Here is a 10822-nt window from a genome sequence, read left to right on the forward strand (position 1 = left end):
TTGTCTTGCGAACGGCCAACTATAAGAGGTTTAGCTTGTCCGGTAATCGGGTAAACGCGGGCGGACCGGGCGTTTGGGCATTGTGGCGGAACCGTAAATTTGAGTGGCTGTATATATGGTCTGCACTGTGGCGCAGAGCTCAACAACAAAAAACCGAATATTGCAGTAACCAAGTGTATTTACTTCGCTGCTGGTGTAAATTTTCGGCAGCAACACGATTACGCCACTGCCGAAAATTTACACAGCAGCGAAGTGAATACACTTGGTTACTGCAATATTAAGCTGTTATGTTTGTTTAAGCTCCGCGCTACCAGGTGGCGGCACCATACAGGCCGTTCAAGTTTACGGTTCCGCCACAACGCATCAACGCCCGGTCCGCCCGCGTTTACCCGATTTCCGTACAAGCTAAAGCTCGCTATTACTCGGCGACAAACGATCAGTCACATGCTTCAAACCCGAGAAAGCAGGCGTACACTTCTGGAAAGGAATTATCCGATTTGAATGCGTACGTTTCTTTTTATTATTGCAATATCAATTATATGGACACTCCAGGCGCATCTCTGCCGTCGCCGTCAGGCTCCGTATTGACCCTTTTCTCGGAGCAGTTTATTTTAGAGAAACGAGATGGCGCTCACGGCGGCGCGCCATACCTCTCCTCAGCGACCGCGCGCACGTATACGAAACCACTACCGCTTTTACCTTGCTTCTGTGCGATCAGCTGTCGGAAATGCAACTGAGTTTTCGCTAACGCACTGTGCTCTAATCATGCTAGATTGAATCATGTGGATTGAAGATGTGTGCAGTAGTTGGCTGCAAAAATAGTGACTGGCATGTTAAGGAATAGAATGAATCTGCGTGGCCAAGTTCGCGGACCATTGCTGCAACTGTCGGAGCGTGTTACCAGCACTTCTTGATGTACGTACTGCTTTACTCGAGGATACAGAAATTGCTCATCTTCCAGCTTTGTATGCTAACCTTCAAAGAAAGGGCTTCATCAACAGAACGTCAGCAAGGGTGGTACCACTCGTTAAACAATGACAAAGGGAGTAGCGCCGCTTCCTGTCATAGAAGCTTAGCGCACGTTATTTATACGGATGTATCCCAAATGGCAGGAAAACTTACGAATACTCTATCGCCGACGTATCAATATAATGAATGGGCGCTCACTTGAATATAGCGCACTATATACGCACAATAATGACGGACTACACCGATGGCACACGAATGGTCGAAGCTGAATGTTTCGTGACGGTTCACAAGAGTAAGCGAATTGCTAGCGGCAATATGTATTTGCTACAAGGTATTACAATGTACAAAACAGCTAAGTTCCAAGGCTGGCGTGCAGCAAGAACAAGTCTATCGGAAATGAGCACACCCGTGAGCGATTAGGCAGAAAATAATCAGATAGTGGCTGCACCGGGAACTTCACTGACTCAGAAACTGACAAGCCACTGCTTCAAATATTTGCCGAATAAAGAACAAAGAGGAAAACACACTAATCCTGACTGAATCCATGAGCGTAATGTTTGGATAGATTGGAATACATATTTATCCCCGCTTTCAGAACAAGCACCTCATACGCTGCTCGCGCCGTTAGGACAAAGCTTAATGAGCTCCGAAAGCACTTTTGCATGTTCTCTGAAGGTGTGACCAAAGCTTCGTGTCGTCCACCCAGCTACCATCTATGATATCTCCGAAAACAGAGGCTTTCTAAGCCGCGCCGGCGTCATACACTTCCATTGTAAACAAGGAGGCAGTTGAGGCAAGCAATGGACGCGTCACCACGTGATCAAACATGGCAGCGCCCACGGGATCGCCGCGAAAAGGGTCAATAAAGTCCAAGGGCGATAATGCCGTCGCCGCACGCCCTACACTGTATGTGCGAGTGAAAGCGTGCGAGGGGAACCGACGATCGCGGAGCAAAGCGGTCAGGAAATGCGCCGTCTGCTGTGCCGCGCGAGGCACCCAACGCTGGAGGCGCTGGGGAAAGGGGAGGCAGGGGGCGACATCATACTCCGGCTGCAACTGCGTATGTGGCGACGGCGCGCGGTCGCGCGGCCGTACTTTGAGAGCGATCTGCGTTAGGGGCAGGGTCTACGTGCGTCGGCGGCTCGTGTCTTTGTGCGTGCTGTGTGTTCTCGGCGCTCAGCTTGCGTTCAAGCGACAGGCAACAACACGAAGGTGATTTCGCTCGCTGTTACTGCCGCGTGTTCACGCCAGCGTATTGACAGCGAGTGTCCGCGCTCAGCGAGTGTGATGTGTTCATGTTTGCTGTGCGCGCAGATACCATGCGTGTTAATTTAGTTCACAAGCGAATGCTTACAACTTGATACCGCCGATAAGAGTACTATCCTTACTTCGTATGGATAGTACGCTAATTTGCTATCGCAATCGATGCTTCGCCTTTCGGGCGAAACGGCGACTTCTCTTCTTTTTTTCTTTTTCTTTTTGTTGTTGTCAAGTAAGAATGCTTTAGGTAGCGTGTGCTGTTTCACTGCGTTACTCCGTAGAGAGAAGTGTTGGTTACCAGCTCAACCCTAAGGTGTAGTACAAATGGCTGTACAGCCTACTAGTTATACAAAGTTCTTCAGCGAACACTTTCAAACATTTTTTTAGAGGTTGCCTGTGGCAGGTAGCACAATTATACTTCATGCACTGGTCTACTCGAGGAGGCAGACATTTTACTTGTACAGGAAAATGACGTGCATAATAGACTAGTTAACTAAAATTCAATAATTAAGTTTTTAACTAGTTAAGTTAATAATTAAGTTTTTAACTTCTAGCCGTCGAGTCCGCAAGGCGGAAGCACTTGAAACGATTTCTCAGGATGACACCAGTTTAGAGATACTAATTCCCGAAATTTGTGGAGAAATGCATTGCCGTTCCAGTTACTGCCTTAACAAAACGTTTTATGCATTGAAGCACCAAAGTAACTGGAACGCCAATCCATTTTTCCGCAAAGTTCGGGAATGAATATCTTTAAACTGGCGTCATCCTGAGAATTCATTTCAAGTGGATCCGCCTTGCGAACTCCACGGCTAGAATTTGTAAATGGAAAAATGAGTCATAAAGTAATTAGGTAAAAACATAAGTAGTGAATTTTTGTTAATTAGTCAATTATGCATTGCATTCTTTTTTTTTTGCACGTAATGCCCGTCTCTTCGAGTAGACCAGCTCAGGAACTTGAATTGTGCTACCTGCCACAGGCAACCTTTAAAATGCTCGAAAGTGTTCGCTGATACACCCTGTAGATATAAACTCTTTTGTATCTACATACTACACAATAAAATTTGAGTAACAAAAGAAAAATGAAACAGAAATATTTAGTATTAAAATCTTTTCGTCTCACACAGAAAATTGCAGAGGGCATCACAATCGTTCTGGTGGCTAAAACTCAGTTGAGTAGCGCCAAATGGACCACCGGGAGAGTCACCGCCAAGTGATGTTTACGCAATGGCTCTTCCAATAATCTTTATGTTTGAACCTTAACACGGTAACATGCTACAAATAAATTATCTAGAGTTTCAGTTGCATTGCAGAAATGACACAATGACCCGCCGTGGTTGCTTAGTGGCTATGGTTTTGGGCTGCTAAACACTAGGTCGCGGGATCGAATCCCGGCCACAGCCGCCGCATTTCGATGGGGGCGAAATGCGAAAACACCCGTGGGCTTAGATTTAGGTGCACGTTAAAGAACCCCACGTGGTCCAAATTATTTCGGAGTCCCCCTCTACGGCGCGCCTCATAATCAGATTGTGGTTTTGGCACGTAAAACCCCTTAATTCAATTATTTAAGAAGTGACACAATGGTGAGATTCGCCAGACCAGACCTGTGAAGGTAAAGGTTTATTGGGGGTTGGGGGACTCCACAACTAAGTCTCGTAAGCGACACCTCAGCCTTTGTAGTGGAGCACCATCTATTGTTCCAAGAAATGGGAGATTTTCGATACAATGTCGACACCTGCCTTCTCTTCACAGACGGAAGCGCCAGTCGCTATATCACAGTTTTTATTTCTGGTTGTGCAAGGTGATTTTCTCAAATACCATTTAGGAATTGATAGGACAAATGTTTAGCATTATTTGGAAAAAAATGTCATCAGACTCAATCTTAGCTATCTGAGCAGAGCTGCTTAGTAAGTCAATTTCCCAAAGGTGAACTTGTAAGCGGCCTAATAAAGTTTGCACAAGAACAACTTGACAGCACCGTAAACGAGGTCACTGATATTCAAAAAATCAGTCCGATTCAATAATGAAAGCGTACGAAAGATAACTTCGCAAGAACTGGCCCTGCCAAGTTGTGATGGGGAGTCGCATCTTGCTAGCGGACACGCTGGATCGCGGACAATCAGTTGTCAACGAATGAATCCTTCTGTAATTCCTCTTCGCTTAGTAAAACTTATCAATACTGCATCGTAATCAAATACAAAAACGAATCGGAGCTTATTTGCGCAAAGGGTGTCCGAAAATGTGTTATAATGTCATGTAGGAACAATGAAATATGAAGACACCTGCCTTCAGAATGAAGAAATAATAATAATAAAGCGACATATATCGCCATTACGCGGTATTATCATGGCACATTGCCCACTGGCCTACTTTTTGATTGCGCTAGTAATCTTTGCCACCGGCAGGAAGTGACGGAAGAAATCACAAGGCAGGTGCCTAATTAGCGCCCTCGTTTAAGTCTAAAGCGTGAACTTGCTTGCTTACTTTTCTCAGCATCCTGTTTTCCTCTGCGAACAAGGCAACTTGAATCGTATACCATAAGCATATGCGACAATCGTTGTGTAACGCTTCTAAAATTAGCCACCTGTCCTCGCCAACTTCCTACGAAGGAAGCACGTGTTTAACTGCTAACGCCTGTAGCGCCGTGTTTCCACTTTCTCCTCTGCGGAAACAAAACAACTGCGCTAACTTTATAATTGCCGTAATAGGCGAGAGAAGACCGTGTAAAATCCAGCTGCGGTTCGTTTCCCTTGTCTCGAGCCACTTCACACCCTTTAGCGGTCCGCGAATAGCGGGCGGAGGAAGACACCTGGCCTTTTAATTCTGCATGCCCGGACACGAGACCGGATGTGCGCGCGACTCTTTTGGCGCTGCTTTGCTTCCTCACTTCCGGTGGCGCGAGCAGATTAAACCTTTCCCCTCATTTTCCGGAAGTGCTCCGTGCAACAACCCCCCAGGCGTGGTTCTTGCGCGGGACACAGTGAGACAATTGTCCCAGCGAGGACGTGCCCGTTTAGTGACAACCACGATCACGCTCCGTTGACGCTTGCAGCGGTCTTACGTGGTCGTGGCCTTCCGTTTCACCTGCGCTTAAAAGTTTGTTCTTCTTCGCTTGACTCCTTCTCGTCACCTTCCTCATATCTCGTTTTCCTTTCTTTTTTTTTCTTTCTTTTAACTTGCATGAAGGAAATGCAGCGGTTGGCGCCTTCATTAACACCGGCTACCCCTTGTTCCACGGGAAATAAAGAAAGGAGAAAGGAAAGCGCGGGAAAATGCCGGTTGAAAAATCACATTCTTTGTTTCACGTGCCAAAACCACGATTTGATTATGAAGGCACGCGGTAGGAGGGACTCCGGTCTAATTTTGACCACCTGGGGTTGTTTAACGTGCCCCCATTGCACGGTACAACGGGCGTTTTTGCATTTCACTCCCATCGACATGCGGCCGCTGCGGGCCGTGTTAGTAGCACGACGCCATATCCACTACGGCACCACGGCGAGTTAAATGCTGGTTACAGTCCTACGAACACGAACACATGTGATTTTTCGCACACGAGGTAAACTATGACTATGTCTCCTTCTTTTATTTTTCATTTCAATAAGACATGGAAGTCACAGAAAACCAGTCTGAGAGCGCGCGCAGAAGTTGATAGTCTTTCGACGGGGCACACTGTATTTGCATGATCGAGCGTTTACATGTCTGAGCATCCACACAACACTCAAGTTCCGCTTTTCTTCGGTTCATTTCCCCCTTTCTCTCGTTGAAGGACTTCAATGTCTTTGCAACATTCTGCCCCTGGTGACGCACCGCACCGCCGAACATAGCTGAAGCTTGAACACCACCTCTACATAGTGTTCAAGCTTCGACCCGCCCTCTATGCAAAGCAATTTCGCGAGAAGCTTAGGTGGGCGCTCTTCCCACGAAGTCGTCAGCGTAGGTACTTTTGCAGCAATTAGCCGGTGATATAATGCCGAAGACCCTTTCACAGTTTGGGGTCCCTCACAAACTCAGACGAACACGCAACGCAGAGCCACTTGTCAATCATCTTGATGTCACGCATGCTTCGTCGCCAGCTCTTTGGCGTTGAAAAGACGATGCCGCCTGAATGACCTTTCATAGCTGCACGCTCGCCGGTATGCATAGTTCCTCCAGAAAGCTCGACAGTTTCAACAGCATTTCATAACTGCAGGTTTGCAGGGGAAGCCTCCTTAACCGCCAGCTAGGCGCAACAAGACACACACTTTTCGAAGCGGTTACTCTCCCCGCACACTGTCAAATTAAACGAAACTGCTGAGGCCGGTAATGCTTCTTATTAAACTATTATTGCGTATTTCCTGCTTCGGCAGCGACGATTGACTTTCGTGCTTCCTAGAAACACCCCTTGCGCTTTATGTGAAAAGAATAATGGTACCGTGGTGTGTTTGTCAAAATTGCTGAGTTCCTTGGGACGGTATAACCGTCTTTAAAAACACAAGAACTGTGTTGCTAATTTTAGTTTAAGGACAGGGGGACAGATCCGAATAAAGCATAATTTACCCTTCCGTAATTGTTCTTCATGTAAGATTGATAATCACCTACGTTTACTATAGACAAAACTGACACGCATTTTCAGCCACTTTCTTTCCGCGTAATGGTAATCCGCAATGCTCAAAAAAAAAATCTTAAATCACACTTTCCAAATTGCAAACACTATCATGAGTGGTCCACAGGGGTCTTCTATCTGTTTGTTTTACGACCGGGCTGCACCCTTTACGGACAAGGCGGCGAGGCAAGTGCGAGAACACGGTACAGCAATCTGGTTCACGCCACCAGCATCCACCGTTTAAATTTATAGTTGGGAAGGAACGTGGCCTACGTAGCTCCACGCAACATCACGTATACGCAACGGTGCACGAGGGATAACGCGCCAATAATGTCAGCGGACAAAAAAAGAAATCAAAGAACCAATACGAATAGTGCTATAGTCATCCATTTCTTGTTCAATGACTATACAGGTTAACGTTTTTCTTTATGAAGAGAAATAATAACATGCAATATGCTGAAGCATTGGAAGTTGAGCAGCGCATCAATTAATTGTGGCTAGACAACGCAAAGAAACACGGGCGCACATTCAGCGCCTTGTGTTGCCACTTCTTCTCCGTATACGTGTCTCCTTGTGCTGTTTAGGAGGAAACACATACCTGATATCGATCAGTACATCTGAAACCTGAAATACGCTTAGCGTGGAAGCTGGAACAGAAGTGATTTTTTTGCATGGACCCCGAGATTATGAGGTGCACTGGTGTACTGGAATTGTTTTCGATATTGTTTTTGTTATTATTGTTGCGCAGGAAACGTTTCAACTGCCCCTCCTGAAGCGTGGGTAAAGAATACTTGATGTGCACAATCAGGCCATTTTTTTATTATTATGCACTCATTAATAATTGAGGGTAAGGGTAAAGGTGGAAGACGACAACAAAAAGCGCTTTTCTTTCTTCGCCCTTGTCTGTTATGATAAACGAGAACCTTCGTGCGCTCATTTGTTTGTTTGAACACTCACTCGACAAGTGTGGTCTGCAAGCCATGTATTGTGTCACACTCGAAAATAATAAATCAAACTGCTACTGAAACATGGCCGGCAGGAGACTTTCAAAAGTACCCGCGCGCTCGATGGCGGCTCGCGAGAGTTTCGAGAGTTTGCCGCGAGATGGCGAGGCCAGTCCACGGAGAAGATGTCAAGCCGGCGAAGAACGCTTGCCGGCTCGACGCCGTTGCTTGCCGCAGCCGCGCCCTTTAACAATGCTCGTGCCACGTTCATCTTCACAGAAGAAACGGTTATGACTAGAACTGCGATAATAACATAGAGTATCCTCGTTACCAATTGGTTAAATGACAAACTAGTGTTGGTCACGTGAAATAAAATACTAGGCGTAGGCACATGGAGATGCGAGTGTCCGGGCGACAGTGTTTGTGAATGTGCATTTATTTATTCGGATTGCTGACTTCCGCAATTAAGCAAAAAAGAAAAAGAAAGAACAAAAAACAGAATCCCAACCACAAAAAAAAATTAGAAAAGAGGGGGCACCCGGGTTTGAACCGGGGACCTCTCGATCTGCAGTCGAATGCTCTACCACTGAGCTATACCCCCGAACGGCCAGTTTGTATGTTTATGCATTGAAAACAGAGGCACAAGTCACCAAAGCCTGCCACATCATACTGAGAAACACAGTCATCGAACCAAAACACATCCACTCTGGTGTCTGATCATATATCAACGGAAGGCCGGCATGCTTTTAAAACGCAGAAAACAGGGTTGCTTTTCGTTGGATGTCTATGTCCTTCGTACTGCAGTAGAATATCTGCACGCACAAAAAAAGAAGGGAAAAAAAGAAAATAAGAAGATATTGGGCCTTTCGGGGTTCGCCTTGTCCCCGAAATAAAAAACCGTCGCCAATATTCCGCTTGTGTACTTTTACTTATTTAAATATGCTTTTACCTTTCTCTTTCCTTTAATATCTTCCACTGGTTAGCATTCCTGTCACGAATGATATGCCACGCTGACACTCGCATGCACGTTGTGACCTGAATGCAGTGGGAGAGCAGCCTCAAAGAAAGGGAGCGCATGCAAGACAGATACCAATATTGTTTGGGGACATGAGAAGGCCCATGGGGGGTAACATTTTCTTTAGAGCAGTCTAACAGAGGACGAGCAGATAAAATGACTGATCCGATGTTCACCTGCACTGATAAAACCCCTTCCGTTCAGCACTGATAGCGTCGATGGTATCGCGAGAAATCCCGGGCCCATTATGGCCTACCTGCGAAATCAGCAAAAAATTAATGTTAAGAAGCCGCTGTTAGCTTTATTATTATTCCTTTTTCCCCCCTCTTCTTTTATGGTTTCAAATGACAGTTTAATTGCTTGAATCAAAACAGAACGATATTTGAAATGTTCGACCAGACGGCTGGTGCGCTCGTTTTAGCAGGAAGCATAGCTGACTCTAATTCTGGGCTTGATCATAAAGTGCGAGAAGGTAAAAAAAAAAACAGTTTTATCTGCGTAATCGAGTTAACGCTGAGCCATGCTCCCTCAAGGGCTGCAGAAGATAGCGCCAACTTTTCCTTTTCCAAACGAACCACTTAGTAGTAGTAATCTAGCTATTATTGGTTCTTGTTTTATTCTTTGTTTTGTTTAATTTTGCTGTGATTATTTTTAATACTCAATCATTATGTGTTATTTGCTAACAGTTCGTGCATTGTACCGCACCACTTCAAACTGATAATTCCAGAAATATGGCGCAGAGATGCTTTCAAAAGTACCCGCGCTTTGGACGCCCTGATATGTTTGCACCCACTGCCACGAGATGGCGAGACCCGTCCACAAACACGAGCAAGCAGGCGAATGCTTGCAGCAATTCCACGTTGCCATTCGTCAAATCTTACGTACTCGTTTGCAGGCAACGCGTTACGGCTACATCAACTATTCGGTGCCCGTTTGTGCTGTCAGAAATGCTTGTCGGCCATGTCAGTGTTGGACTCGTGGAGCAAAATGCAAAGCGGGGCAGTGGCCGTTCCCTAACGCTGTGTGTTCGTACGCGGCAAGCAGTGTCGGGTAAACGTGCTTCTTCGTTCTTGTATTTTGTGTTTTATGGGCTTGTGTAGTAAAGTGTGCATTAACGCGTGCAAAATACATAAATATTTGTTTAAGTAAAGTTAAAAATAAATAGCAATAAAAAGAGGGGGCACCCGGGTTTGAACCGGGGACCTCTCGATCTGCAGTCGAATGCTCTACCACTGAGCTATACCCCCCAGATGCACTGCACTGTTGTAAACACGGTAAATGTACTGATAGTATTGAGTTACCTAGGTGGTGCTGGGACTGGGTGTTCAATTGTCACCCTCTGTCACCATTGTTGTTCACGCTTTACGTCAAGGGCATAGAAAGACGACTGGAAAACAGCGAATTAGGTTTTGATTTATCCTACATGCGTAATGGACAAATGGTGCAACAGAAGATCCCTGGACTGATGTACGCAGACGACATTGTGCTACTAGCGGACAATAAAAAAGATTTACAGATACTTGCGAATATCTGTGGGAACGCAGCGACAAATCTAGGCCTTAAGTTTAGCACAGAGAAATCAGGGATTATGATCTTTAATGAGCACACGAGTAACTTCGTGGTGTCAATTCAACAGCAAGTAATACCCATAGTGAAGCAATATAAGTACCTCGGCGTACACATAAACGAAGGAAAGAATTACTCAAGCAACCACCAAGATAATCTGAAAATAAAGGGGAAGCGGAATGCAGCATTAATGAAACACAGAGCACTGTGGGGCCACAATAAGTATGAGGTGGTGCGTGGAATCTGGAAAGGAGTAATGGTGCCAGCGCTAACATTCGCAAATGCCATTATATGCTTAAAAATCGGATATATTGGCGGGTTGGAAGTTAACCAAAGATCAGTAGGCCGGTTGGCTTTGAGAGCACACGGTAATACGACAAATGAGGCAGTGCATGAGACATGGGTTGGGCCTCTTTGAAGTCAGAGAAGCACAAAGCAAAATTAGTTTTGAAGAAAGGCTCAGGAACATGGATGAAAATAAATGGGCGG

The 10822-nt window shown here is 45.7% G+C and overlaps 2 non-coding genes across 2 annotated transcripts; both read right to left on the reverse strand.

The window, feature by feature from the left end:
• Positions 1 to 8281: 8281 nt before the first annotated feature.
• On the reverse strand, positions 8282 to 8353 carry Trnac-gca (transfer RNA cysteine (anticodon GCA)). Its single transcript has one exon. It is a non-coding gene; the product is annotated as a tRNA-Cys (tRNA).
• A 1589-nt stretch (positions 8354 to 9942) lies between these two features.
• On the reverse strand, positions 9943 to 10014 carry Trnac-gca (transfer RNA cysteine (anticodon GCA)). The gene has a single exon. It is a non-coding gene; the product is annotated as a tRNA-Cys (tRNA).
• Between the last annotated feature and the right edge of the window lie 808 nt (positions 10015 to 10822).

The sequence above is a fragment of the Dermacentor silvarum genome, chromosome 5 (assembly GCF_013339745.2).
Source record: "Dermacentor silvarum isolate Dsil-2018 chromosome 5, BIME_Dsil_1.4, whole genome shotgun sequence".
In the NCBI taxonomy this organism is placed as follows: domain Eukaryota; kingdom Metazoa; phylum Arthropoda; class Arachnida; order Ixodida; family Ixodidae; genus Dermacentor; species Dermacentor silvarum.